Genomic DNA, 6519 nt, shown 5'->3' on the forward strand with positions numbered 1-6519 from the left:
ATTTCAAGTAATTCTAAACATTTCATTCCCAACTTACCAATACCTACATACATATCTTTTGTATCCAGGAATCTTGGGAAGGTGGAGAGGATATCAACATTTCTACCTGTGTCATTAACATGCTTCTGAAAGGTTTCTCACATCTTGTGCAGTCCAGGTCACACAGACAACTAGACACAAAACACATTGCAACATGTTTCTGTGACCCCTATGGCCCCTGTATGTTAAACTGTGGTGAAGGCAAAAAAGGACTAGCGACTAGCTCTAGCCCTTAAACAAGATTTTATACAGTAAAAATCAAAGATTTTATTTTTCATTGCTTTTAGCTTGCATGTGAATTGTTGTTTAACAATCATTGAAGTTGGTTTAAGTTGGTGACACAAGTTAGCTAGCTGCCACAGACTGCTAGCCACAACTGTTAGCTAATCACCTGAAAAAGGGCTTTGTACATAACATATTCTCTGTAGATGTTTTAATGTATATGCTGCAGTTCACAGCATCAATGGTTTCAGTAAGTTTGACTGAATTACTGTGTATATGGTACCAACTTGTCTCCAACCGAAAAAGTGAAATGCATTTCATTGTGGGCGTAGTGTAATTACATCTATGCAGAGTTGGGCTAACACCAGAGAGGGTTTGCTAACACTGACATTATCAACTCAAACGTCAAATAACTCCAACACTGAACAACATTTAACACAGAAAGTGTTAAAATTACACTTTGGGAGTAAAAATCTATTTGGAAAATTTTAACCCAAAATTCTTTGCTGTGTTATATGTATTGTATTGCAGCCTGCCCAATACAAATATTCACACACTTAGGGAACTGATATAGAAAGCTGCAGTATGTAACCTTTATTAAACTGCTTTGTAATATTTGCTGAAACTTTCACTTGAGACAGATAATCTGTGAAAAAATCAGGTCAATCAGATTTACAAGAATCCACCAACCCGAACAAAAACATCCAATCAGAGCCGAGAAAGATACAAAGACACTTTGGGCAGCTTCAAGATAGTTGATTGCTGAGTCTAATTCTCAGCATTGGTATATGATAAACTGGGAATGACACTCAACAATCAACTATAATATTTCTGGAAACTGATTGGCTGCTTTCATTCAGGATCGGTGGATTCTTGCAAATGCCATTAGGAGCTCTAGGAGGAGACTGATTTTTTCACAGATTATGTGTCTCATGTACTACTGTCAGGGTATTGTGAAAGTTTCATAAAATATGACAAAAGTTATTTTTTATAAAAGTTACCTACTACAGCTTTATTCAAAGTTTGGAAAATATGTGAGTGTGAACAAATATTAAATCAGTAGGATGGGAAAGTAGGGCAAGTGAGGACAGACTCATGCTTCCAGCTTTCATTGACAGACAGCAGAGGTCACTGCTGCTTTAGAAATCAAAACAGAATATCAGATGATGTGAAAGCACATTATAGCTTGCAGCACATCTGACACACAGATTTACTGTTTTATAGGATACAGTATGTATATACAGGAATAGAATGGCCTAGCTTCTCAGTGCATTTAAGTGCTGTGTGGAGAGGACAGGTCAACTCTTAATAGTAGTGTTAAAATGAAAAATAAACCACACTTCCTTAATAAAATATTCATGGCTAAGTGTTCCGCAGATATTGTTTTTGTTTTTTTTTAAGCCAAAAGGGGCATCTTCATTAAAAACATTAGGAATAGTCAAACGTTTTATATTTTATGCAATCAGAATTGACCACCGCACACTGGAATAACTTACTTATAACTTTAAACTGTGTTTTATTTAAGAGCAAGTAACGCGTTTAGCTTGCAGCTATCTCAGGTTTGCTCAGTTCTATATTTTATATACCAGCCAGGAACCAGCTGCTGGTCCCTCTTGGAACTGCCATTCTTCTTTTTCTTCTTACCAGGAAACCTTCTTTCAATGCATGAAAACAAACAAAACTTTGTACATGGGTCCAGTTTACAACTTTTACAAATTCAGGGCGTCTTGGTAGTTCACCTGGTAGAGCTGGCCCTCCACGTACCAAGACTGAGTCCTTTCTGTTTTACTCCAGCTTGTGGCCCTTTGCTGCGTATCATCCCGTCTTTCTCTCCCCCTTTCCTGACACTATTGATTAAAGGCACTATTGATTAAAGGCAATACAACTCCTATACTCCTATACACACACACACACATCTAAAAAAAATATTAAAGCTGTCTCCTCCCACATTCTTTTGCTCAGTGTACACCAAACTGCACTGCATCTTCAGAATGAATGATCAAACATGTTTGACTGTAACAAATTAAAGTAAAACATTCTCCAAAATAAATCTCCAGTGTTCATTAAACAAATTACTAAATCTTGATGTCACGGTAGATGTGCTGTGGAAAAAGTCAGAATTGTATCTCAAAAACTGAATTTCTGACTTTACTTTATCCTCATATTGCAGTCAATGGAAATTGGCAGCTTTAAACATCTGTTTGTCACTTACAGAGTAATATATCTTTGTAAAAATAACATGTCTCTATGCTGTCTAGGTTAGGTACAAAAACTCTCATGTTTAGAATTTTTGACACTAGTTTGAAATCTATTGTCACCACCCTGGTGGTTGTGTAAGTCTTAGTTTTTCAGTTCAAGACCCAGCTGCTACAGATAAATATGTTATACATACTCACGTATTGTGATGTGTTAGAGACAAATGCCTTAGATGTTTAATGATAAATTTAGTTCCTCCTCTTCCTCCCCTTTCTTCTTCCTCCTCAAAATGCCCACCCCAACTCATTGCTGTGCAGCAGCTCTTTGTGTTTTCTTATGTTCACTACAGTCTGATAATAATCAGGATTTAGAGCAGTTTCCATAAGGGAGCCCTTTTCTATCTAGTAAACTTTCTCAGTGACATATTTTATGGATATTTCATATTATGTTAAATGCATAACAATAACAGAAGACAACAACTGATAAAATGTACAATGAACCCAAAATGAGTCTTCCTGATATTTTTAAGAACTTTGTATACAATTCTGTCTGTAGTATGTTGTTTCTTTAACAGTCATACATACTGAGGCTGCCTTTTGACAAATTCAGTGCTTTCTTCTCATTCCTCTATCAGCTCTTTGTTTGTACTTTTCTAATGCAGAACGAGGCGTTTTATTAGAGAGTGATGCCTATATCAATATAACTAAAGTTTATATCTAAATAATAATCTAACTTTAAAAATAACTAGTTCTAACTTCTTTAGTTTTCTTCACAGAAATGCTGAAGAGCAGAGGAGAATGTGACAGGATGGATTGATTTAAAAGTTTTTGAGAGTTCATGGAAGAGAGTTCAGTATAAGGAAATTTAAACTCATAACAATGAATGAACTGAGTAGTTCTGATGACCATGGCTTTCTGCTGTATTTGTGTTACACACCTGTATACAAGAGGAAAAACAGTAATTGAGCGCCACTATAAAACACTGCACACATAAGGTGGAACATTCATAGATTTATATATAATTAAGAAGGACCAGGGTTTATCTATGTATAATCGGAACTAACAAACTGAAATTTTGCTCCAATCAGGTGACAGCTTCCAAACTGCATCAGCTGCCACTCAGTAAAAGAGACGAAAAATATGTTAAAACCCCACGAATGCCATGGATTTCATTAATCAGAGCATGACACCGATGGACACAACAATTCTTTTCTAACAGCGTAATAACAGACAGACAGACAGACCAAGAAAACATCACACTGCTCTGACATAGCTTGCACGAATCATCAAATACTTCATAACATTCCTTACAGTATGGAAATTTTGACATTGTCCACCAAAACTAAGAACAGCACAGAAAGGAGACATCAACCGGAACTACCTACTGACTACACCCATAAATGATTTTTTTCCTGTCCTTTACACAGTTTGTTTCCCATTATGTTGCTGGGGTAGAGAATAAACCACCACATGGAAAAACATTCTATATTTTGTATACATCCTTTCAACCACAAGCAGAGAATTACTGTGCATCAATTAAAGTGGTACTATCAACACCAATTCTACTCACTCTGCATTCCATGGAACACGATACGATCAAAACACAAGACATAATGGCACATATGGAATCATTACATTTCCATAAAGCGACCACTCAGTATCACTTCAAAAACACTGGAGAGCCTAGGCATGTGGTGGCCTACAAAAAGATTCCAGTTCTGAATCTTAATTGTGACAAAGTCGAAAGGCAGCAATTTTGCCCCTCCCTCATTAAGCCACGCACCTCAAGTGGTGGTAGTGGACTGCTCAGTGGCTCCGACTGGTGGCCTGCTCGTACTCGAGCCGTCGGCGGTTCGCGCTACAGGCTGGGCAGCTTCCAGACTGTGCAATAGGCTCATCTCAAGATGGAAGCTTGCCGCCCCGCCTTGAAAAGGTGGATGAGATTTGGGTCAGCAGCAGCAGGACAGCGCAGTTGACACAAAAGCTGCTGCAGTCGAGTTCAGACCAGTTTGTCCAGAAGAGCAGCCTTCCAAAGAATAAGACCAGGAAGTTAATACGTTTTTGCCATCCTGTTGAGATATCAGTCTTTAGGCTACCATATAGTCCGCCTTGCAGACTAATGGTTTGGATAGTACAGTGCCGTAAACATAAGTAATTGAAACATGTCACCATTGCCTATTCTTCCAGTTTCTAAAATATCACTTTGCTAAAGGTGCTGCTCATTGGGACATGACGTGAAATTGGTTTACTACCGACTGTCGGTAACAGACACCATCGCAATTCCACACCACGAGTGCAAAGTCCAGAATCCAAACCATCAGTAGATGTGCCAATCAATGGTATGAGTATCAGCTGTGTAAATAATGTGAAATGACACAGGGAAAAAGTATCTTGAACACATTGACTCAACAGGAGAGTTGCAACAAAGGCATGAAGAAAGCCGCCCGCACACTACAGACACAGCTGAAAATCTTATGAAAATTAGAAAGTTAGAAAGCAATCCGTGCATGCGTTGTCAGTGCACAATTCAACTATACAGCTGGATTCAGTGTCCCAGCTGATGGACTATAAAACACAAGGTGTCTCTCAATCACACAAGGTTGTCAGCACAAGAAATATCTCAATAATTGGGTAAAACCAAAGAGCTCTCCTCAAGACCTTTCTGCAACCAATTGTTGTTGCAAAACATACCTGATGGCATTTGGTTACAGAAGGGATTTCTGAAACTTCTGAATGTTCCAAGTGAGACGCTGTTGGGGCAGTAATACTCGGACACAGTGGAAAGAACATAAAATTATCCACCCTAACAACCGGCACGACTAGGTTGCTCCCTGCCGCAAAGAGGAGTGCGAAAGAAGATTATCAGATGACGTTGTCCAGAAGATGACCAAAGGGACCAACTTGAATGGGAAGAGCTTCAGACAAGACTCTTGGACATTAGCCAGACGTCACACAATTGTTCTCTAAACAGAAAACAACCGTAAGTAGATAGCACGGCTCAAAACCAACGGCCATGGACGAACTGTCACTGCAGCGCTTTCGCATATCCACAAGCCACACTCAGATATTGCTGTTTAAGGGAAGAAAGCATGCATTGGTTGAACGCGTGTTTCAAAGTTTGCATGCACAACATTTTAGACAAGCCGTGTAGAAACTAAGCTTGGGAGACACACCAATCATAGTCTGGTCAGATTCAGACCAATAATTACAAACTCTTTGGCAACTACCATAAGACCAAGCATTGTTTGGAAGTCAAAATGGGCACTGCAGCATCACCCCAAACAAACACGAACCATCAACCACCAAACAAAACGGCCTGCCGAGTTTTGGAGTTGTTAGTAACATCACCCGGTGTGTGGGGCATGGTTTTCAAGCATACCGGCACTGGCGAAAAACTTTATATACAATTGAGGATAGGAGATGAACTGGAAAAGAAGGTGATCCGGAGGACGAGTTGCCTGATTACAAGATCTGCTGTGCCCCGATCTAACCGGGATGATGAAAGGATGAAACGAGGGGTGGACATTTCAGCTAAAGACGCAACATGAATCCCCAAAACCACAGCCAAGGAAAGACTTGCTCAATTGGTTTTGCAGAGAAATGACAAATGATGATGAGCTGCTACCACTGGGCCCAGCCAATCAGCCTGGACTTGAATCCAACATAGAAAATCTATGGAAAGACACTACAAAGACGTCAGAGTTCATCCAGAAAAGGCCCACGGGAAACTTTCAAGATTTGAAGGAACTGGCTGCCGAAGAGATGGCGCCAACAATCACCACCTTGAAGCAATGCATTCGACTAAGTTTCTCTCCATACAGGCGAGGCGTCTTGAAGCTGTCATTTACCGACACAAGGCTTTTTCGTACCATACCAAGTACAATAACTCTTTTTCCCTGTGTCATGTCCTATTACTGATAGTTACACAATAACTTTAATTCTGAACATTATTTATTAGTTTTTTTTTTGCAGTGTGTGGATTGCAATGGGTTGTTATCGACATTGGCTAAATTTTCATGACCAATATAGCACCTTTAGAAATATATTATACTCGAGAAAAATG

Source organism: Morone saxatilis, unplaced genomic scaffold (genome assembly GCF_004916995.1).
Source record: "Morone saxatilis isolate NCDOM2014 unplaced genomic scaffold, NCSU_SB_2.0 Contig0, whole genome shotgun sequence".
NCBI lineage: Eukaryota > Metazoa > Chordata > Actinopteri > Moronidae > Morone > Morone saxatilis.